Raw genomic sequence first — 23,153 nt, 5'->3', positions numbered from 1 at the left:
TTCTGCCAGCGTTAAACCACGTGGTAGGTAGGGTGAGTGTGAAGGTCACTGAACACTCCTTCAATTCTCTCCCTTCTCCTGTAACACCTGGGCTAAACAGCTCTGCTTCTGAAAGAAAACCAGTAATTCACTAGCCAGTCAGCTTCCCTCTTCTGTGGTGGAACATGTGATGCTCTCAAGGCAGATCAGAGTATAGAATAAAACAAGACTAGCGAGCACACCTGTTCCCCAGACTCGGGGCATTTGCAGGACAGGTAGGAAGAAGGGGGAGCAGAGCTGTCGTATTCATGGGTCACCTAACTTTTTTACTTTAATAAAAATAATACAGTGGAAAGTTTGAAGTATTTAGGAAAGGTCAGAATCCAGACCTATCTTCACAAACCTAAGAAATTAACACAAGACACCTTTAAGAACTATTGCTTGTGACCATGGAATAAGGGACATTCCTTTTACTGTGTTTGAAGAGGTCATGAGTAGAAAGTAAACGGTATGAAGTAGGAACCATGCCACTGGGTGCATTTTTAATCTTTTATTTTAAAAAGTACTCTTCTACAATTAACTTCAACAAACTCTAAAATGTCTTCCAACTAGAAAGATCTTTCAAAGCAGATAGTCTTCTGTTGGCTCAGTTGTAACATTTACAAGCATTTATGATTTATTTACAGACAGTCATGCAAATGGAGTGTTCTCCCTAAAAATTTTGACAGAAATCCAAACCAATAGGACAGTTTTCTGTGAGGAACGGATCTGGCACTTTGGAGGTTAGAATGTATGCCAGGCTAGAATAAAAATAGCACATGAAGGGTCATGGAGTCCGCTAACTGGACATCAAAGGCCTTACAGCATTAGTCCCACCAATAAGTACACGTAGCTATGAAATATGATAATTCTTTTTAAAAAACTTCTAATTGCTCCTTTTGAATTTTTTTTTTTTTTCAAATGTGTATCTGTGTTTTTGACAAGTCAGTTCATTAGAGGAAGTGGGTCTTTACATGAGGAATGCTGAAGTTTTAAATACAAGAGGCCTCGGCTGGAAGAGTTCTGTGGATGGTTTTAAACACTAACACCAAGGCAGAAAAGAGATAAGGCCACTAACAGCTCTGGCGTCTCCCAGTACATTGCCCCGCATAAACGCTGGGCAATAAGCACATGGAAAGAAGCAAGGAAATGCTCACAAAGCCCACGCTAGTTTCATTTCAAGAAGGAGAGAGATTCAGTGGAGAACTAGATTTTCCTGCGTCCTTTAGGTCAGCCCTACGTGGCTACATTTTCATTCATTTTTCAGATTTTATAGGTTTCTGACAGAAAACCTCAGGAAACTTCCTATAAAAAGTAAGGACTTTGATTACATTACTGTCAATATTTTAGGTTTAAGAGACAGACGTGGGAGCTCACTCAACCTTACTACAAATTAATACCACAATTTGAACCGCACTGTGAACACTGCAACATCCCTTTTATAAAACAAAACACCAACAGGATAATTTTTTGATCTCTAAAATATATTTATATATACACAGAATATTTACGAGATAACTTTTTTCAAAATTCAAATCCACTTTAATTCGGACAGTTTCGTTACTTCAGTAGAAGCACGATCAGATGATAAAACTAGCACATAATCAAGCTGCGTGTGATAACACCGTTAAGTGCTGCTTCACAGCTGTAGCTTTATGTTACAGTGACAGATGAAACAATCCCCATTAACGTGCTCTAGAACCAAAGCTACAGCGTGACCCTGCCTGTTCTCAGCAGCTCTAAGAAAAGGATGTAAGGAAGTTTAACTCAAACCAAGAGCCTAAATTTTCAGTTTGCACTTTCCTCTGTAAAGAGATCAGACAATGCCTTTCATTTGAGCATCCACCTAACTTTTGAGCCCTCTGACTGCGGACTAATCCAGTGTCTCAAGTCAATTTACTTAAGGGCATTAAATGCTTTGAAAGAGGTACTTACACCAACACACACACACAGAGTTCCCACAGTCACAGCCTTGCACAGTGCCTTGTGTCAGCATGTGCGCAGAAAAGTACGCTATACGGGCATACTGTAAACAACTAGTGAAGGGAGACCACTCCTATTTGGTCTATACCAGCAAGACAGCCACAGCTGACTTTTAAAGTAAGTCTTCATGTCCACACAAGTAGCCACCACAAGCTACTAGCATGCCCGCATCCCACCACGGGTAAAATTACATGTAGAGCTTGTACAGAGCTCCTGGCACAGCTGAAACAAGCAGAGAGCAGAAGTAAAACACTGGGATTTTAACGGAGCATTTCTCATACTCTGGTCTATCTCAATATATTAAAATCTGCTTCTTACTGTTCAAATGGACAGTAACACACCGTTCTCTGTGGCCCACAGGAACCAAAGGTCATTCGGTATGTCAGGGAAAAGGCACATTTTCAGCATTTACAGTAATTGAGACCTTTAAGCTGCAAGTACGACATTAGTCATCTCCATACTGGAAACACCTTTCCCATGCAGCACAACATCCAAAAAATGTAAGCAAATGGCAGTTTGAGCTAACACTAGGCAACTTCACAGCATCACAAGGTTTGCAACCACTCCCTACAATGTGCTCCAGTTCATGAATGTTTGGTCTTTTTTTCCTATAAATTTAAACATACCTCGCCTTCCCCACCTCAACAGTATCAGATTTTATTTTCAAAACATCTGCCATCTTTTTAAGCAATGAAGAAGTGAGCAAACCTGTGAATTGTACATATGCACTGCCTCTGAAATAGTACTTCGACCTGAAGATAAAGATCTAGAAGCAACTCAGTTTTACACAAAGCATCCCTTTTCCTCCTTGAACTCCCTTTCACCCGTTTTCCTTCACCTCACCCCTCCCAATTCTCCTCAAATGAATACACATAGAATGGATAAAACAGTTGAATTCATTAACATTTAAGTTCGTTCTTCCAGATAGTTTTGCCTTATATAGAATAAACAATGAAGTGAGAGTATTTCAAATATGAATTGCCGCAAGCCTGAGAGTCTTTTTTTTTTATTTTGAGAACAGTGCAAGTAATATGCAAATATGACACTGCAAAGGACTCCATTTAAGTAAAAACTCATCACCCTGTGTCAAACTAAAGCTTTTTTCCTCCTCATCCTCTCAGTATGAGCATTCTTCATGTGAACTTGTGATCTAGGTAGATTATCTTGCATTTTTTACAGTTAATGGGTAAAAAAAGTTATATAAATGCACCTGAAAGCTGAATCAAGTCTTGTAACACAATTAGAGCTGCCAGCGTTCAGAGTGCCCAAAACATACAAAACTTATTGAACCATCAAGACAACCTTCCCATTTGCTATTGCTACTCCTTCACCTTTCCACACTGCATTTCACACTATCATCTTTCAAGTGCTTACACTGGTTTGAGGGTTTTTTGTATGACAGGAGGGAATCAAGGGGCTATGTTTACAATTTAATGCAGGGAGGTTGATACGAGAGTCATCTGTAGCCTGAAAAAGGTACCGAAATCCAAACGCTACTCAGCTCTGGACTGCAATCTGACACAGGCTTCCTAAACGCATCTGGGGAAGTCATTTAACCTCTCTGCCCCATTTATGCCACCTACCAGTCATTTCACTTCTGTTCTAATGCTGCAAGTCACTGACATTTAAAGGGAAAAATCTGCATTACTGGAAATGTTCAAAGTACTCCTCTATCTTTCAACTCTCTGAAGAGCTACAAAGTCTGGACTGCAAAAGGGATATTCTGGAAGCAGCCAAACGAGACTGCCTCTACAGGCGAGATTTCTACAAATAAATGGGAATGCTGGGGGGGAAAAATCTAGGCAATGGAAGACACCAGACATTAGATACAATACCTATCCTAAAGACTGCTGTAAAAATAGCAGCTCACCATGCCGTACCTTTGGAAAGTCACCATAGTGTCACCAAGAAAAAAAGGCCACTCTGGGACCAGTTTTACCCATACTACATGTCTGTAGTTCATTTACCTGATGAATCTCAATTACACAGCCTCTCCCCGGTGATCTCGGTCTCCTCCAACTAATCCTGATTAGTTTTCCCAGCACTTCTTATTTAATGGTTCAGATTGGCAGCACCTAATTCAAGGGGTTAGTAATAGTGTCAAGTCACCTAGTGCATACCTGAGAGAAATAATTAGACGGAGTCCCTTGGTACAAAGGCAGACACAAAGTGAAGCAAACACAGTGACAAAGAAATGGGGGGAAAAAAAAAAAATAGTCTACTGCTTTCAAGCTAGCGTAATTGATGGGAGAAGCTCACTCACCAGAATCTAACAGGTCATTCTAGAGCATGGACAATGGAAATGAAAAACTGCAGAAGACAACAATCTATACCCAGTTACCCTTACAGCATGCAGTTTTATTTGCCAAAGAAATTTAGTGTTTCATGGCAACTGTCTAAAATAGTTTCCTTGCATTACTGAAAATGTTAGCTTTTTCATTTGTAATTATGGCAGCCAATACTATTTTTAGATTGATTTGTGGAGGATCTCTGTATTTGTAGAAGGGAATGCTTTCACCGATAATGCAGATATTTCTTTTTTCTGCAAGAGGCGAAAGGACTGTTTTAAAATAACCCTTTCACACATAAGTAGACAAAATAATCGAAATAAAACCTGATTATATAAGACTGCTAATTAACCCATTTGTCACCAGCCCATCTGTTACCAGCCAATTTGGTCAATTCATTAAAACGAATTGCCTCATTACATTTAGCACAATTATGATAAGTATGAAGCTTTAATACTGTAAGGCAACAGAAAACCTTCCTTTCGGAAAAGTTCCTAGTTGCCCAGAAAATCCATTAGCAGCACGGGCTGTTCTGTAGATCATTTCCTCCATCTTTCGGCAGAGGAAAGGACTGCAACGCTGCTGGGCTGCCTCGTCCTCCCCCCCTCCACCAACCGCTGGAAACCCAGCCTGCCAGATACAGAAGTCCTTATGGCATTGCTTATCCCACAAGCTGAAAGGTTACCATTGAAAAATCTCACGGGTAGAAAATAAAATTAGATGTCCGATAGCGATGCCTTGCATAAAATGATGCTGCTCAAGACCATCACGCCTCAGCTAAGAACTTCATGCAACAGCGAAGTGGAAGAGGCTGCAAGTTTCCAGGCTCCAGCCCAATAGGACTGCAGAGGTCTCACTGAAGTTGCCAAAAGTTACTGTGGACTTAATTCATTTGAATAACAAGATCCATACCAAAAATAAAAAAGTCAGAGCACCTTTAAAGGCGCCTTGAAAAGAAAAGTAAATGAAGTAATACTATGGCAAACATTAAAATATTATTACAGATGAAGGGAGAAGCCTCATTCATTATTCACTAATAAGATTTTCTGGAGGAGGGGGAAAACATCTCTTTTGCTACCAAGCCCTTCAGTAGCAGCCACACAAAACCAAAACAATGAACAAAGCAGAATTATTGAAATGACACATGTAATGGTGCTTTTTCTTTTTAAGCTGTAGAAAAATAACCAGAAGGCTGACGGAACAAGTAAACAGTTAACACACCATTTTGAACACATGCTTATGGACAACTTTAAGTAACAAAGACAATACTCAGCTCCATAAACATCCAAAAAGCTATGCCATGGACCACCACAGAAGAAAATAAAATGATCTAGAGTATCACTTCTCTTTGTTATGGGAAATTCTCATACAACTATTAACAGGGCATTGCTATTACTGTATTGCTTCAGGCCATATTAGCATTAGGTGCAGTAATATGAGCCATGATTACAGAAAGCAGATAAATGGTCTTACATGGAGCTATTTCCTGGTATTCTTCATTTGAATACCACCCTTTTTTTTTCCAGTTACTGTAAGACAGAAACATTAGGAAAATCTTATTCACAAATCCATTTATGGAAATATAAAAATTGAATGCTCCAGGAAGAAGCTACATTTTTGTCAAAATGTATTGATTCTCCTGGATTCTCCCCATTACAGTAGCCCTAATTCTGCAACACAGAAACCTGGGACAGAAATACCCAAGACCAGAGCAGAAGCCACACCACTCGACTGAATTCCAATGCAGCTTGATCCCTGACTGCACCTCACACGCTGGGCAGGAAGGAAGAATTCGGGGAGCCCAAAATTTGTCTAGGGTTTACGTGTAATTTTAGAAACAGAAAGTCCATACAGAAATTCTTAATTGACTAAAAACTGTTTACACAAAACCGGCTTGGGGGAGAAGAAACACTTTGTACTTTGCAGCTATAGATCAGATCACGTAAATGGAAAAAAATAGGCACAGCCTCACAGGTATTGCCAGTAAGTAGCAAAGCACACTTCTACAAATGGAGGTCACAAATAATAGCATAGTTAAATTTTAAATTTTGATCATAGTTGAATGATTTAAGTCAAATAAAAAAATTGTTTCTTCATGCTGAGAAGTAAACAACAACTACAAGCAAGTTAATAAATTCTTCATTACTGTAAGAAATCAAACATGAATTAACTTCATGAATTCCACGTTTTTTTTATGCTGGAGGATACAGCCAATAAAATCTTGTACAATGGGAGTAAAAGAGAACCCAGAACCCAGGAGAAACATCCAGAGAACAAAGGAATCTAACAGCTGGCAAAAAAGTCCAGTGCTAAGCAAATCCAGCTACTGAAAAGGCAGCATATACAGGCAGAGGAGGGGAGAGGGGCAGAAGAGAGAGGGAGAAAGGTAAGGGGGGGGGGAGAACAGAAAACAATACACTGTGCTGAGAGGAGCAAAAGTGTATTTGTTTTAAGCCATAAAAAAAACCCACAATTGTGCTGAAATACAGCAGTTGTGATAAATGGCACAGAGATATTACATGATTACAAACAAACAAGGAGATATTCTCAAATTCACAATTCAGGAAGTGAAACGCCTTCAATTTCAAAACACGCAGATGTCTAAGGGGAAGCCACACACACACACACAACCCCCCAAACTGTTTAGTTTTTATTATTAAGAATCATTGATCTTTATTAAAAAGGCTGAGCTAGCTCTTCAGTATCTGGTACCACTTGTTGATGCCATGTACTTCACAAAGCCTTTTTGCAAGTTACTTAGGTTAAAAGGAAAATCAGTGAAAGCTCCCCCATTCCACTATGTTTATAATCAGACAGTTCATCTGTTCACTGTGAGAAATGTTTCTGTCATGCCTCAACTTTGCATTTCATTTCAAATTAGGAGCTCCAAAGGGCAAGTTTAATCAGAAAGCCTGACTGGCAGCATCTACCAAGACAATACATCCTTATGGAGCCAATGAACTGTCCCAGTCCCTTTAAATTGGGTTTAAGCATCAGAAAAATATTGGATAAAGCTATAGCACGTTAAAAATCTTAATTGGTAAATAGAAAGGGGAGCAGATTTTCCCATCATAGAGTTCCAGCTATATAATCTACATTATGTTCTGCATCTTTATGTAGGCTAATTTTACTACCTCTCAAACATGAAGGCTTTGCTGTCACTTCCACAGAGATATATATTCCAGATAAATTTAAATGAGGAACAATTACAGAGTTTAATTTAGGAAAAATTCTTGCCAACTGTTGCCTTTTTACCATATGCCAACTGTAGCTGCTAACCTATCTCACCTCTCCCTCCTTTTTCATGCCTTTCAGATTCTTGTAAACTGTCACATTCCCTCCCATTCTGCACATGTTTAGCAAAGCTCCGTCTATACAATCATCTGTCGCTGTGTCACCAGCTGTAGGGCAATCTAGCACAGTGCAATCTAGCACATACATAGGAGAGATTCCAGAGCCAGTATGAAAAATAAGCCGAGCAGCAGGTTAGCTGCAGCCGCACATGGCCCAGGCCAGCCCAGCAGGTCAGGGTACTTGCAAACGGTGAACTAACCCCCCCCTGCTGACAGCTGAGACTGTTTCAGTACTGGCTAGCCACTCGATTTAGCTTGGTCCTATTTTGACAAATCAAACTCAGGTCTTGCTGTTTAGATACAGCCTGAAAAATTCCAGCCCTGTTTTTCCCTACAGTTGAAACTTTCAAAGCCTTTTTTTTTTTTCCTCCCCAGCCTCTTTCCATGCTTTACCCACTTTTCTGATAAGTGTAATTTTGTCCACTCTGAAGTGTGAAATGCCTTGATCAGAGGTCAAGTTCTATTGCTCTAGTTGCAAATTCACCCATATGCTCCAACAGGAGACAGTTTCTTACAGTTAATCTCCTGTTCACTTACCGCCTTCTTTTTGCCTTCCAGGAATGCTGGTATCTTTAGGAGTTAGTAAGCATCAGCGCTAAATTCAAGCACTCTCCAAGACTTTTACATTTGTCCTTAAATCTTCTAACCATTAAGAAGTTCAATCAAAAACTCATTTGAGGCTCACTCAGAGTGAACACTCTGGTTTCATGACTATCCATAAGCACAACAGCTTTGCAGATTTGAGTCTGCTCCTGCTTTTAAGAATTTAGTGGTAAGATGAAACAATGAAAGACCGGATAGATGAAACACAAAAGGGAGTGAGATAAAACAGCATTTGCAACACCGGCAAACCCAGGAGGGAAAAAGCCCTATTACGCAGGCTTAAAGAGACGTCCTGCACATTAATCTCCAGTACTCCATTTGCTAACTCTCAGGCACCAACATGTCTTCTAACCTCTTATATCACTTTCTTCCATTTCTCATAAACACTGACAATTCCGAATTTTTTTTCTAGATCTGGATTTCCATCTTGCATTTGAACCACACTGCATTTCCCGCCTCAATATCTAGCTACAGCTCTACAAGCTGAGTGTGTTTAATTGTGTTCACGTTCAACATGTTTTCAGACCCCTCTGCCATGAAACAAGACAAACACCTGCTACTACCCACCTCCCCTCTCATCCAATGCAACACTGTGGCTTTCTTGCGCGTTCTTGCAGCTTACCGTGCCTGCATGCCTTCTCATCCCCCTTTAGAAGGTGGCTGCAGAAGGACTGCATCTCTGTATTTCCGAAGAGGAAACTCTCTATACAGTGCAGATCCGCTTGCTCAGACAAGCATACACAACTGTCCAAACTGCAGCACAATCAGGCTGCGAGGTTTCAAACATAAGCATGAGTACAAAAAGGGACGAGTAAGAGCACAGAACCTTGGGAGGAGCAAAGGGAAACAAACCCTGAGAACTGCTGGCTGATAAAACTCTTCTTTGATGGCTTCCTACCTGCTCTCTTCCAGTCTTACTCCCTTCTCGTCCATTTTGGGGAAAGACAACTTGCTTTCTGGACCTATTAATACAGACAGCATCATGACAGCCTCCTGGCATGAACTTCAGCACCTCTCCTCTGTCTTTCATTTGGGGAAAGCAGGGATTGTCATGGGGGATCCTGGACTTGGTCTAGGATGGCAGAAACACATCTCTTCATCCAAGGACCAAACCGTTTTATGTCAGTCAAAAAGGTATTAGCTGCCTAATGGGCAGGAGGGTGAAGGTGAAGCTCACCTTTAGGGAAGCCAGGACGCATGGCATGCGAGGCCCAAACCCATACCTTTGAGAAGCCAGACCTGCACTTGGGGAAGCACCATGAAGGGGTGGACACGTGGCCAAACAGTGGTAAAAAACCAAAAGGTGGTAAAGAACACTGACTTTTAGAAGAAACAAGACCAGGAAACAAAGCAAATTTCCCCAAGACAGAAGCAGTTGTATATTACAAAAGGGTATCAACACATAAAAAGAAAAAAAAAAATGTTTTTCACCTAAGTTCAAAATCCTCCTTTTATAACTATCCTTTTATGGCTGGTGGCTGTCAGCTTGACTCTTCAAATAACAAATATCCTAAGAAAACAGACTCTTGTCTAGTTCATAGATTCTATGAACAATAAAACAAAGTTTGCAGCTGAAATTTGAAGCTAAGTAATTCCTCTTTGTTCCCTAGCATGTATGTACAAAAAAGTAAATTATTAAGTCAGTTCAACTGCTTTTCTATGGTTGTGATGCAGCAATAGTCCCTGCATTATGACTTTAAAAAAAATTAAATGTTAAAAGAAAGCTGCCTGGGAAGAGAAATTATTAAGTATTTTGGTGTCTGCATCCTACGTCTATGACATAAGTCACCCAAGAGTCACACCTTCAGAAAGAAAAAAAAGCCTAAGAGAAACCAAATACTTACCGGAGAGATACTTTTCATGTTGAACACCAAAGCCATCAAACCAAGTTCAGAAGAAATATTTGGGATGACAACTTGAATACTGAGCCATATAGTCCTTTCCTCTCTATACGTATAAATACAAAGTACAGTGAAAGTGCAATTGTGCAAAACAAGGACAAGCTATTCTAAGCGTGCAGAAAGTGTCAGGATGATAAACCACATAAGCACAGAATTAAATCAAAGTTAATGGCCACTAGCTGATATTTAACTTACTTTCATTTCTCTTTTCTTTCTATTTTTCCACCTAGCCTGCTCAGCTAATAAAATTGCCATTATAAGTGAGAAGCAAAGGCACGATTCAATGCTACATCAATTATTATGACTTTATTGTGACATACTGGTATTCAGCTGATCCAGAAGGCTATACTGATGCCTTGGATGCAATTAATTTTTGATTGATCTAACTCACTCCAGTACTGCATGTAAAACGTTCATAGACATTGAATAATTCTATTATGTAGGAGATTACTGCACAGAGATCATTTGAAATTAATTGCCAAGTTATTTTAGTCAATGTAACACACCATTCCAGTCCTATTGTGGTAACAGTTATGTAATTGCTTTACAAAGTAAACTAATGAAATAAATGAACTCTGACTAATATGCAGCATAACAGGGCTGAAAAAGTAAAATCACACTGTAGACTTCCTATCTGCCTCTGCAGTGTTGGGGTTGGTGAGTTAATTTTACCATTTTGGAATTGAACATGAGAAGAATGACTTCATAAAAAGGATTATGTTTCACTGGCTGCAGGCAACCTTAAGAGGGGGGTGACTTTGAAAAGAACTGATAGTAGATGACTAATCAATACCTTAAGCGTTTGCAAAACCTGAAGATAAAGAAATCTTCATTATAACAGCGGGTTGCCAGAGTTTGGTTTGGTTTGTGTGTGTGTGATGAGTTTTTCTCAGGACTAAGTATCATTTAGCACTATCTGCTACACACAGAAAGTGAGTTTTACATTTTGAGCTGCTGGCTATGGCCCAGTTAAATCACACAACACATTCAATTTACAGGACAGCTTTGACATTAACAATTGAGACTTTCAAGTGAGCCAGCTAATGCAAAGATAGACGAGTCTGCTTTTAGCAAGAAGGGTAAGAGTTTGAAGCTCTGCAAGTCAGGACCTGGGGAGAGGAACTGCAAAGTTAAAGCAAACCAGGCACAAGAGGGGTTTTTACTAGCACAAGAGAAAGGTCCTAATTTCTGGAGGCTGACTGCAACTGCAGTCTCCAGCTCTCCCCTGGGAGCAATGCATCCGTATTTCAAACCATTACTCCAAAGTATAGAAACGTGTCACTGCGATACTTGCAATAGGGTCAGTAGCCCAGAGAGCCACAGGTGTCAATACAGTCATCGTAAAACATTTCTCTTCGCTCTGAACCTCTCCTCCAAGGATGTCAGCACACTTCCTGCCCTCAACAAACGCTCACTGGAAACTACAATTTAAATCTGTTATTAAAAATACAGAAAAAGACATCATGAAATGGAAAAGAAATACTTAACACTTACATTTCTTACATTTCAAGAATTTCTGTTTATAGATGATGCTCTGTGATAATGATCTTATTTAATAGCAAGCTCTTCTTCAGTGTTTGGAGGGATTGGATCTGCTCAAGTCCTACGTGACTGAAACTCACACATGCTAACTCATAAAGAACAACAGAAAAACCAGAACATACAAAATGCTGATCTCTACTCCTGTCCCTACCAGAGAGACTCAGCAACTGCTCCAAGTCCTGACAGCTTGCCCCTCTGTTAGATGGCTTGGGGAATTCCTTATTTCAGCTACTCTCTTAGTCACAAGCTCTAAGCTATACAACAGTAGGTGTACTTTGGCAAGCATAACTAGACTTTATTTAAAAAAAGCAGGAAGAAAAGAAGGAATAAGAGAAGCAGCATGCTATGGAGGGGAAAGGGACAAATGAGGGAGAGCAACAAAAGGAAAGCAAGTCTCACTTCTGATATTATTTTAGCAATAAACAGGGAAATGCAGAGCATCGTTTGGATTTTTTCTCTAGGGAGGGATACACAGATCATCTCTGTTAACATCAAACACAACAGCATCACTGTGAATCTCAGGAGACACTACCAGGCATAAACAAACAAATAGTCTGTTCCCCCGTTAACTCTCCTCTGTGTTTGCAGGACTAGAACTTACCTATTTGCTTTATCATGTACAGATTTTTGAAGGGAGGGTATTTTTTATGTTTCTTCTCAAAACATGCTCAATGTGGATTAATTTTGAGTAGCCAGTCTCAAAATTCTAATAATAATCCTGACAATGTAATGTACAGGGAACCACCCTTCCTGCAGACTGCCAGAAGCTGTGGCTTGTGTGAAATTGGTAGTGCTTGGAGCTGATTAACAAACTCGTTACACTCCAGGTGTGATTTATTAGTATTTCTAATATTTTTAAATGAAACAAATAGCAAACTATCCACAGGAAAACACCCTTAGTATCTTTTCACAAGTCTTCCAATGTACCAGGGCTACAGATAAAGATCTTTTTTCCTAAATGTGCGTAAGTTACTAGTCATATAAGAAGTGAATTTAACTCTGACTTTGCAGAAGGCATGATAGTCTCCAAATTCCAGTGGCAAAACAACTTTTGCCCTGTTTACTCACAGAACTATACTCCAAAGAAGCCAGAGTAAAGATGAGATTGTACATGGCAGGCTTCTTCAAGGAGTCTGGTCTACCTGGAAATGACACTGAAGACCAGGATGGGCAGAGAATAATTGTCCCTCTAGGAAAAATATTTGTTAAATTGTTTCATTGTTACTGGGGCACTAACATTTTTGTTAGAAAAACCTAGCAAGTGGTGGTGTTTTGAATAGCTGGCACAGCTACAAAAAGTAGTGTGATCAGGAAGAAAGAAAAAACAATTCTGGATTTTTTCCTGTCTGGATACCCATACTGGCCCATCAGTGATCTGATCTACCAAGTAGGCCAGGACAAATCGTGATTTTTCTGGCCAAGTGTATTCCCACGTAAAATGGGCCGCCCCCCTCGCAAGCATCAGTACAGAATTCCCCATGCTGTCATTGCCGCATAGTTCACAGAACCACAGAGTATCTCAGGCTGGAGAGAACCCATAACAGTCAGCGAGTTCGACCCCCTGCTCCTCGCGGGGCTACCTAAAACTACAACGTATGACTAAACGTCATCCAGACACTCCTTGAACTCTGACCGGGATATTGAGACTGAGAGAAACAAGAAAACCCCTGGCAGCTCCAAGTAGTCACCAGCACTTCTTGTTTTGCAAGATCACAGTTTTATTTGAGGCTGGAATTATCTTTGGCTTTAGAAAAAGATACGAAAAGTTGGTCAGGATCCAAACAGGTAAAGCAGGTGTCCAATGGTGTCAATGTTTTAAACATACAGTTACATACAAGCTTTTCCTATGATTTGCCTGTACGACGCATCAGTGCAGAAACAAGTTTATATTGTGGTACAGTTAAAAAACTGAAAAACCCAGACTCCCAAGGAGAAGGCAAGAAGCTATCAGTTACAACGAGCCCAAGGAAGCACGGTACAGGAATCAAACTCAGTTCAGATTAGGAATAGGGTGAGGGGGATTAACCAAAGCTAAGTACAGGATGAAATCCCTTAATGTCTCATATGGATCGTATTAACTAAAAATGAAATCTAAGGGCAAATGTAAATCATTACAGGAGTTTAAGAACCCTTAGTCACACGCCTCCAGAATACTGCCTGTAAAATCACTGGCAACACTGAAAACGTGGTAAGGAAAAAAAGAAAAGAGTTGTGGAGATCATGAAGTGGAAATTTTATCACAAAGAAACAGCTCCACCTTATGTTTGAGCAGCACGAGTATTTTGTTCAAACTTACCTTCCAAACATACATCTAGGGGAAATCCAGCCAACGCAATCCACAGAACGGTCAAAAAGACATTATTACAGCAACTCTGCTCTGGAGTTATTTTTTCCACTCCAGTGTTTGCAGTGTTACTGGTGGTAATAACTATGCTCTCCACAAAACAGATGTTGTGTCATGACCTCTTCACTCTTCCAGGCTGAATGCAATGCCAGCAGTGAATTTTCTAGGGAAAAAACAATGTTATGTTCAGCTGCAGTATTTTTCCACCTAATTCACAGCTGCAGGGGGGGAAAAAAAAAAAACCAAAACATATCCAAACAACCAGTCAGAACCCTTCATAAATTGTTCAGACTTACCAGGGAACTAGTTTTAGGTGGTGTATTTCAACTCAGGTGACAGAATCTATTTGTTATTGGAAAAGTATATTTGCTTAACACAACCTGGCTTTGATCCTTTCTTTTCCAGACTTTACTTCAGCACCAGATCATTTGTAAAACTTATGAACTTAAAATTCATACCCAAAAAAGGGAGGTATTTTTAAAATAATTAGTCTTTTCTTTTTCTTTGCTGTGAGCAGGCTGAACACCTTCCTACCTTGAACACAAACATGTCAGTCCAGACTTAGGCAGCAAAGTACAACTGATGGTATCTAAATCCTGTTCTGAGTTGCTATACATGGACTTTGCTCAAACACCACTGCTCAGCTGAATGATAAACTGGAACATGCACGTAAACATTTCATGGTTCAGAGCACAAAAAAGATCTCCTTGGGGTCCCATGGCCCATACAGCAAAAGGACTTGAAGGAACACACGGATGGCATCAGAAGAGAGCAAAGTGTAGGAACAAAGAGACATAATATACAGGGGGGCTAATTTCTTGTTGTTGCCAAGGTGATGCTGTTGGCAATGGTTGGCAGCCAGTATATCAAAGAACTAGTAGGTACTACTCTGGAGTCAGTCGGAGCAGCAGGGAGGGACATGCAACAAATTATTTTACTCATACAGAAATTAAGAAACCTGAAGCATATTTTAAAAATCAGTCTCAATTTGCCAAAAACAATACTGTTCAGCAAAGGCACCCTATATAGAGCCTTTCTCGAGTGCCCTTCTAAAAAAGAAGTATGAAAAAAGTTGAGTTAGTCCAGGCATGTATCAAAAGAACAGCACATTTTTACCTATAACCAGCATGCCATGGCCCATCAGGAGCAGCAGAACACTATTCCTTCATCTGTCCCAACTTTGTAAAAGTTGTCACAGTCACATAGATCCTGCGCACCTTGCCGCAGAGAACAAACAACAGGAAACAAAATAAACCACACAGTTTTACAAATTATTTCAGAGGTGAATTTGCCAGACACTCTTGGCCTTCTATAAGAAATAGTCTCCAGAAGGTACTTAACCTGCTACTTTAATAAATATTTATAAATACAACAGTGCAAACTTGATTCCACTGATGTTTAATGTTTCCTGTGTAGTAACAGAAACATTTCCTTTGGTCTATGATGTTCTACACATATTTTACTTGTTCGACATACACATTTACATTCATCTGGGTGAAACTTATTTGGCAGTCACTGCATGTTGTCATAACCTACAACACATCAGTAGTTTGTGATGGCAACAAAAGGCACAGAAAGCGACAGATTTTGACATTTGGAAACAATTATTCTTGTTAGTGGCCAGGTGATTTATTGGTAACAGATATGGCATCAAAACATTTATTAATTACAGTGCTAAAGATCAAGTGTAATTGCATGTAATACTTGTTCAAGTTCTGCATGAGCAGCTATAACTTCCATTTCAGCTTGTTTTCTTAGGACTGTAAAGGTCATTTCACTTTTTTTTTTCCCTTCATAAATCTGGCTTGTAGCTAAGGGATGTCTTCAGCTAATATTTCATGGCAGTGACATTCTTTAACTATCAGTTCATCACTGTTGCTTGAAATTTCTAATGACAGAGAAATACTATGTTATCATTGAAGAAAAATTAGAGTATTACTATCACTATTATTTTTTAATTTGGTGAAGCTATCCATCAAGCAAGCTTCCCACCTTTGTAAGGCATTGATGCATCCAGACAGCAAACTTGTTACTCTTAACCTTTTTTGCCAATATTCTAGCCAGTAATCTCAAATTATACTGTGACCTGCTCATGTCTGTTCTCCATTTGCTTGATACCCACTGCTTCCCTTTCCAACAAGCAAATCGGTTTTGTATTTAGTACAAATAATTGTTAAGGCAGTTCTAACACAGCAGGCAAAGAACAACAACTACCAGGAATCATTGTGTTTTCTTGGCACAGTCTCAATGCAGAAGTCTTTGCTCTGAACTCTTACACAAAGTAAGTGTGTACTCTTACTCTTCTTTTGCACAGAAAAAAATTTGTAGTTAACAAGTCTGATATGTTACTAGACTACAGGTATCTCTACCATTCTTTCCTTTATTCTAAGGAGAGGTATTAATTTCACAGTCAGTTTTACCAATAGTAACATGCTGATCGACTCAAATCGTAGTTAAAATTGAAAATATTAGACACACACAAAGTGGAGGGAGGGAGCAAGCTTTGGTTACCAGACACATACAAGCCTCCTCTAATACTTAGCCACTGTCTTCCTTCAACATTACCTCTACCCTAGTTTCATTACCTCTTCCCTTCTGTTTTATTCACCCCTCCTGGAGTCCCTCTATAGTTACACTTGCATTTGCTTTAAGGGACATTAATAAGTCAGCATCATCATCACTGTGCTGACCTACTCCTCTTCAAGCCGATAATGCTGGCACCATCATCCTGTAAAATAAACCATGAGAACTTACAATGGATATTAAGTTACTGTGCTTCTGATTCAGTCTTTCAAAGCTTTAACTGAAATTTAAATCACTTCTTCCCAGATCGGTCTGTCTTTGCATTTTGGTCTATTCTTCATTCTATTATATCTTCCTGATACACTGCGCAACCAGCTTTTTCTACAATTACAGCTGGACTGTGCCTTTTCACACGCATTTAGTCCTGTATAATCCTTGGGGGCTGAGCCACATGTCACCAAAGGTTGTTCGTGTTTTGTCATTCCCACAGCACATGCCTGCCTTTCCCCATATTGGTCCCCACTTCGCAACAGCTTGTCAAGCCAATTCCAAATCTGAAAACAATTATTTTTCCCAGTCTTCTATTACTCTTTCAATGGCTGCAGTTTCACTTCCTCAAGCAGAAGAGATACTCCCTTTTTTTCATTTCTATTTCTTCATTTCCCAAAATTGCAGTAAATCATATAAACACCCCCTTGTTTAAAGTGGATTTGCAAGTAAGCAGTATTTGCCAATTGCCTTTCTTTGCTCATTCGAGTCCATACTTAATATATCAAATTTTCTACTATTTTAATAGTGAGCATTCATACTCATACACTACTCTTTGCAATCCGTGTATTATTGGTGCAAAAAACTTTGATGTTTCCGCTTCTGTTCCCCAATTCATTAATCCTAGGATACGCTGTGCTGACTGCTTGCTCTATGTCTACTCCGAGTTCCTTCAGGAAATGTGTATCTTGTTGAGGAAAGCACGGTCTGCACCACAACTTGACCCTTCATTGCCACGTACTCCCCGTGTCCTGTGATCCTTAGTAGAGATGAATGTTTTCATCCACATGGTGTGACAGCTTCTCCTGGGAGTGTCAGCGTTTTTGATTTATCTGCCACCACCCAGAGTTTCTCTCATTCTCTTGCATCAAGGCTGCCCATATGGGCTAGAACCACAGTAGCAGCAGAGCCTGGTTAGTAGAAGAGGACCGGTCTAAATCTTGATGCAAAGTATAGGGAGAAGAAAGGAATGTTTTCCAGGTAACTTGGTATACCTGCACCAAAGTTGTCTAGATTGTACCATCTCCACTTCAGTCTCACTGGTTGAGGTCTTCTGGGCTAAATTCTGCACTGACAAATCCAGCCACACCGTGCTCTTCCTGCAATGCACTTTTCAAAGATCAATGGACTCCTCTAGCAAGCTGAATGATCCTATCCACAACACTGCTTCCAACTACCACCCTGAAGCCACTTAAGCTTTTTTCAACTGCCCATTTAACTCCCCAGCTTGAGATTTTATTGTCTAACCTTTCGTGTGTTCTTCATTACGTGCCATCTGGGCTCACTTCATCACCCAATGCTGAAGACAGGCTTTTTGCAGCACAAGCACACTACTCTGCACTACCTTTCTTCTGTTCTTCCACTCTGATTCTATTCCTGTTCGTTCAATAATTCAACCTCTGAATTCAAATCCACCTTTTCTCACCCTATGGAGACTAATTTTCCTTTTCCAAACTGTAACAACTAGTCAAATTGGTTGCAGCTCTCCGCAAGGCCCATACTGCAACCACCTTAACGTTGCCTTAGATGTAAGGCTCTTGACACATTGCAAATGCTTTTCCAGCCTTCCTCAATGGATCTTCAGCCATGAAAGCTTCCTGTTCCCACACCAGAATATCTTTCAGATGATCTAAGTCCCTAAATTCTCCTCTGGATGGGGAGAAAGTCCTTCCCTCTCCTCCCCACCTGGTGAGCAGTCAGCCACAGTGGAACGCTAAGTGCCTTGAACGCCCAGCTACCATACCTGCATACTGTGCATTTGTTTTCAGTTTCTGTTATTCTGCTTTTCTGCTCTCAGTCTCTGCCTTTCACTCCAAAAGACCTCGTTCACCTGCGCTCTCCACAAACTTGCAATCCTCCCTCCGAGCCATTTCACTCAGGCAACTTTTGTCAATTGCAAACAGATTCCACAAGCAAGATGTATTCAGCTTTAAAAGGATAAATCATATATTGTTTTAAATGCACAAAACCAGTGGAGCTTAAGCTAGCAAGCATAGTATATCCACGACGCTAAGTGAAACTCCGAGCATCTCTACTAGCAGATGGTTCAGCAGAGAATCTCTGCAGCTCCCTAAAAAGGACCTTCAGGGCTCCTGAGCTGCCATTTACATTCAGAGATGTGTACCTGTAGGTGGTTTTACTCCTGAATCTTTAAGCTACTGTTCCAAGAAAGCAATCCTAGCTTTCTTATCCTGCATGGCTTTACTATGGACTTCTTCCACAGCTCTCAACTTTTCCTTAGAAATCTGAGCCAAAGTGCTCACAGCTGTGCAGTGTGAGATTCAGGCCATGGGTGATGACATCTACCCCCTGTTGGGCAGAGGAGGTTCCATCCAGCCTTCACCCAACCTTTCTGCACTGAGCAAGACTTCAGTAAAGCCCTAGCACTTCCCTGACCCTAGCCCCGTGCTTTAGCAGAGCTCCAGGATAAACTTGTGTAAAGCTACAGTCTAATAAAGTCATCTGAGGGAAGGGAATGGGGGGGACGGGGGACAGACATGGGAGGGGGATAACAGAAACCAAAACACAACAACCGTCAGCACAGTTCTGAAGGAACCACAGGAAACCCCACAGTTTCCATAGGCTAATATACAGTCCAGTCAGCCTCAAAGGGGAGTACTGTTAGAGAGCTAAAGAGTGTTATCACACACTACTGCCTGAATTTTCAATGAATAATAAAAAGCCTATTTGACCAGCAAAGCAGAATGACAAGCAGTCTGTAGCAAAGTATACCGTACTTCATGAGCACGCACTGCTTCTTCCGAGCGTGCCCTACTTGCCTAGAGAAGCACTTGTGCAGATACACACTCAAGAGCCTCATGTGCAGTGACAGAAATGCATTCAGATGGGAGGAACCCAGACTACAGACCTTTCTTTCCTCAGAGGGACACTATGTTCCTTGCACGTGTACCGTACTCTGCCACATTTCCCTTCTTCCTTTCCTCATACCATAACGTCTCCCAACCCCTGCCAAGAGATGGCTAAAAATCATTACATAAATAAAAGAAACCATGAGTGCACTGTATGATACTTGTTTTGTCAAATTATTCCCCCCAAACCACCTTCCATTAGGAAAACATTAGTACTGTCATGTCAAGCATCCAAAACCGAAAAGAAGCCACGAACAAATTTTTCTGTGCAACCTAAATTCGCTCACTCCTTGCTCTCAGGGCTTGCAAGCAGGCGGTAACGTAACCTTCAGCTAGCCAACCAACACGTTCCTCATTCCACCCCAGCACAGGACTCTGGTACCAGACCTACCACATTTTTACATTGAGACTGACTAGGTTGACCTTTCCAGCAATAAAGGCAGTATCTACACACTGGAGTTGGTTATGAATGGTTTACCAATATATGAACTAAAGTGTCAGGGGAAAAAAAAAAAAAAAAGCCAAACAAAAAAAGGAAGGAATTGAAGATATCCACAAGTGATCACAATGCTCTCTCTCACAGGTAGTGCACAGCTATGGCTCAGTTGCTCTGAGACACAAGTCTCTCTGGAACACCTCAGTGCCTTGTCTCACACTCCTCCCTCTCATGGAGGAGTTGTGAGGGAGCAAGTATCTGAAATATTCCTGCATTCAAGAAAGTTATGGGCAAAACTGCAGTCTTCTCCCAAGCTATGTTATCTTCTACCCTTTTTGAAGCTGTCTCTCCAAAGAACAAAATATTATTCTATTGGATTAGAACTACTCATATATCTGTGTTAAGGACTGCTATCACACTCAATCTTTTTTTTCTTCCCAACACAGCTTTAATTATTTCAGTCTTCTTAAAGGGTTACAGATATAACCAAGAGGACAGCTGTGTTACAGTCCTTTCCGCTTTCTCAATTCAGTGAGATGGCATAAAACTTTGGAAATAAGTCACGCAGAACACAGACGGATCCGTGAATCACAAAACCTAGCTAGCAAATCAACACGCAGAGCTCTGTTAGATGCTCGCCTACCAGAACTAATGAGTAAGCCTGACAAGACACAAAACAGAGTTGTTTTACCTTTCCTCACAATTAAAGAAAAGCAACTACCCTACCTTGGCCAAACATGCAAGTGTTCACTCATCAAATCCCATCAATGAAGCTCACCGCACAGTGTGCAGTTACAGACATCCCAACTGAAAAGGGTTCATTCCTCCTTCTAAATCACAAGGTAGTGCATGAACCACAGTTCTGGTCCACAAACTCAAGAGAACAAAACATCTTTTTGTGGAAGCAATCCAAAATGCAAGAGACGGCACTTCCTATCACTGTTTTGTTCAGATCCCCCAGCTGCTAACGCTTTTGGAGCATGCCTTGCACTTCGTTTCCATGGCCCAGCTGTACATCAGATGTGGAGAGCTTCAAACTTCATTTTAAGCTTATAATGAAAATGAACTACATTTACATAGCACTATCAGAATGCAAATGAGTTATGTATTTTGTGCCAAACAAAATCATTACATCTCAGCAGATGTATTGAAGCGTTGATACAGTTCAAAAAGCCTCAGATCCTCTCTCTTCAGTATTATCTTTAAAATACGGGTAATTAAGCCACAAAAAACTATGATGTTCAAACAGCAAGAAATACAAAATCCACAAATATAATTTAAAAGTTTACCCAGAAGCCATCAAATTAGGCCTTGCTGACCTCAAAGTACTTACTCAGGCAACCCTTCATATGAGCTAATAAGTCAACACCTCTTAGGGTTGGTAAACTCTGGTAAGCATTCAAGCTTACATCTATTGCCTTTTGTGCCTACTAAAGCAGATTAACCATTAAGGTAAAGCTTTAACTCCTATTTTTTTTCCCTAAAAAAAACCCCTTGAACAAAAAAAAAACCCTAATAAAAATTAAAAAAAGCTGCACATATGCTCCCCCCTCCCTACTTCCCTACAAATAAAATATTTACAATACTAGAAAAGAACAAGCCGTTGAACTTTGCTTACTTGGATAGTAGCGAACACCTGTATTGGCACTTGCAGCATAATCCAACTAACAAAATTCATTAACTATCAGGTTCATTCCGGCCATTTAAATAGCTTTTATCACAGCAATGCATTGTTTAAAAGCACACAAAGAAACTTGGTCATTCCAATCCATACAAACATACATTTCAACAAAAACAAAGAGGGGAAAAAAAGTGACTACAATGATGCCACTTCTTACAAAAATACTACAGTAAATTTTATCAATGTGTGTGTTAGGAAATGGTATATAAGTTTCTAGGCTAATACATGAATTTAAATATAAAAGATCCTAGAAAATCTAACCAAATTTAAGGATCATATGTACCAAAGATACAAATAACACTCCAAATAAGCCCCAACTAGAAGACAAAAACAAAATTTAAGGGAAATAAATTTTATTCATCATTATCCTATTATATAATCATATCTTACAGTCATCTGAACGTCATTCATCCAACTGTTAAAAAACCCACAGCGCTATGTATGAAATAATAGTTTTTCTTTAAGAAAACACTTTAATTCTCCTTAGGCTTGAACTAAAGGATTTCAAAACAGTGCAAAACAGCTTCATTAAATTCATAGATAAGCACCCCACTGTGCCTTTGACAGACTGGCAGAACAGTAAACGAAAGGGAACTTTGGTCAAGTTTAATCTCAATTTTGTCTCCCAGTTTGACAGTTTGCTTCTTTAGAAAGAAAGCAATTAACAGCTTTTACATGAAGGATCACACAGATAAATAAGAAACCAGGAGCCAGCTTGATAGGCCTATACTTCCTGTCCCTCCTTGCAGTTTCCTGCCACATAAACCACATTTTTTTAAAAACCACAAAACCCTACCAACCAGCACCGAACTGCTTACAGATCAACTTTAAGAGCGATGTATCCTTAATTTGCAAATGAGCAATGATTAAGCCATCTTAAATGTCTTCCTGATTCATATGAAATCGTATTCACTTGTTGAGATGCAAGATATATTTATAAGCCATTCCAATATGAAATCCAATCAGTTCAAAACCGAAAATTCTTTAAATGCATACACAGCATTCATGTGAAAAAGGATCTGAGAGACAACACAGCTCACTAGCTGAACAGTGAGATCTCACATCACCCTATTTATGACAATACTAGCAGCAGTAGTAGTATTACTGTACAGCCCAGATCAAAAGACTAGACAAGACAGCATGACACAAGCTCATTGGTACGGAAAATTCTTCGTTCTCCTAAGCACTTTAAGTTCAGGGCTATACAAGATTTCTCCTTCCAAGTAGTTACTAAAATGCACTGTACAGATAGAGGTATTTCCACAGTAAGGTCCCAAAGTCAGGAAGAAAAAGTCAGACCCTAAAAAGAGTCCGGAAGTTCAACCATCTTGCTTTTTTTAAAAA

General features: G+C 40.0%; 1 long non-coding RNA gene across 1 annotated transcript; it reads left to right on the top strand.

Annotated features, from left to right (window-relative positions):
• Window positions 1-3,244: 3,244 nt before the first annotated feature.
• On the top strand, window positions 3,245-23,146 carry LOC119146657. The gene is made up of 3 exons (XR_005103808.1): window positions 3,245-3,255; window positions 6,782-6,783; window positions 18,921-23,146. It is a non-coding gene; the product is annotated as an uncharacterized LOC119146657 (long non-coding RNA).
• The last annotated feature ends 7 nt before the right edge of the window (window positions 23,147-23,153 follow it).

Source organism: Falco rusticolus, chromosome 4 (genome assembly GCF_015220075.1).
Source record: "Falco rusticolus isolate bFalRus1 chromosome 4, bFalRus1.pri, whole genome shotgun sequence".
In the NCBI taxonomy this organism is placed as follows: domain Eukaryota; kingdom Metazoa; phylum Chordata; class Aves; order Falconiformes; family Falconidae; genus Falco; species Falco rusticolus.
The sequence above is the reverse complement of the archived record's forward strand: the minus strand, read 5'-3'. Positions and strand labels throughout refer to the sequence as shown.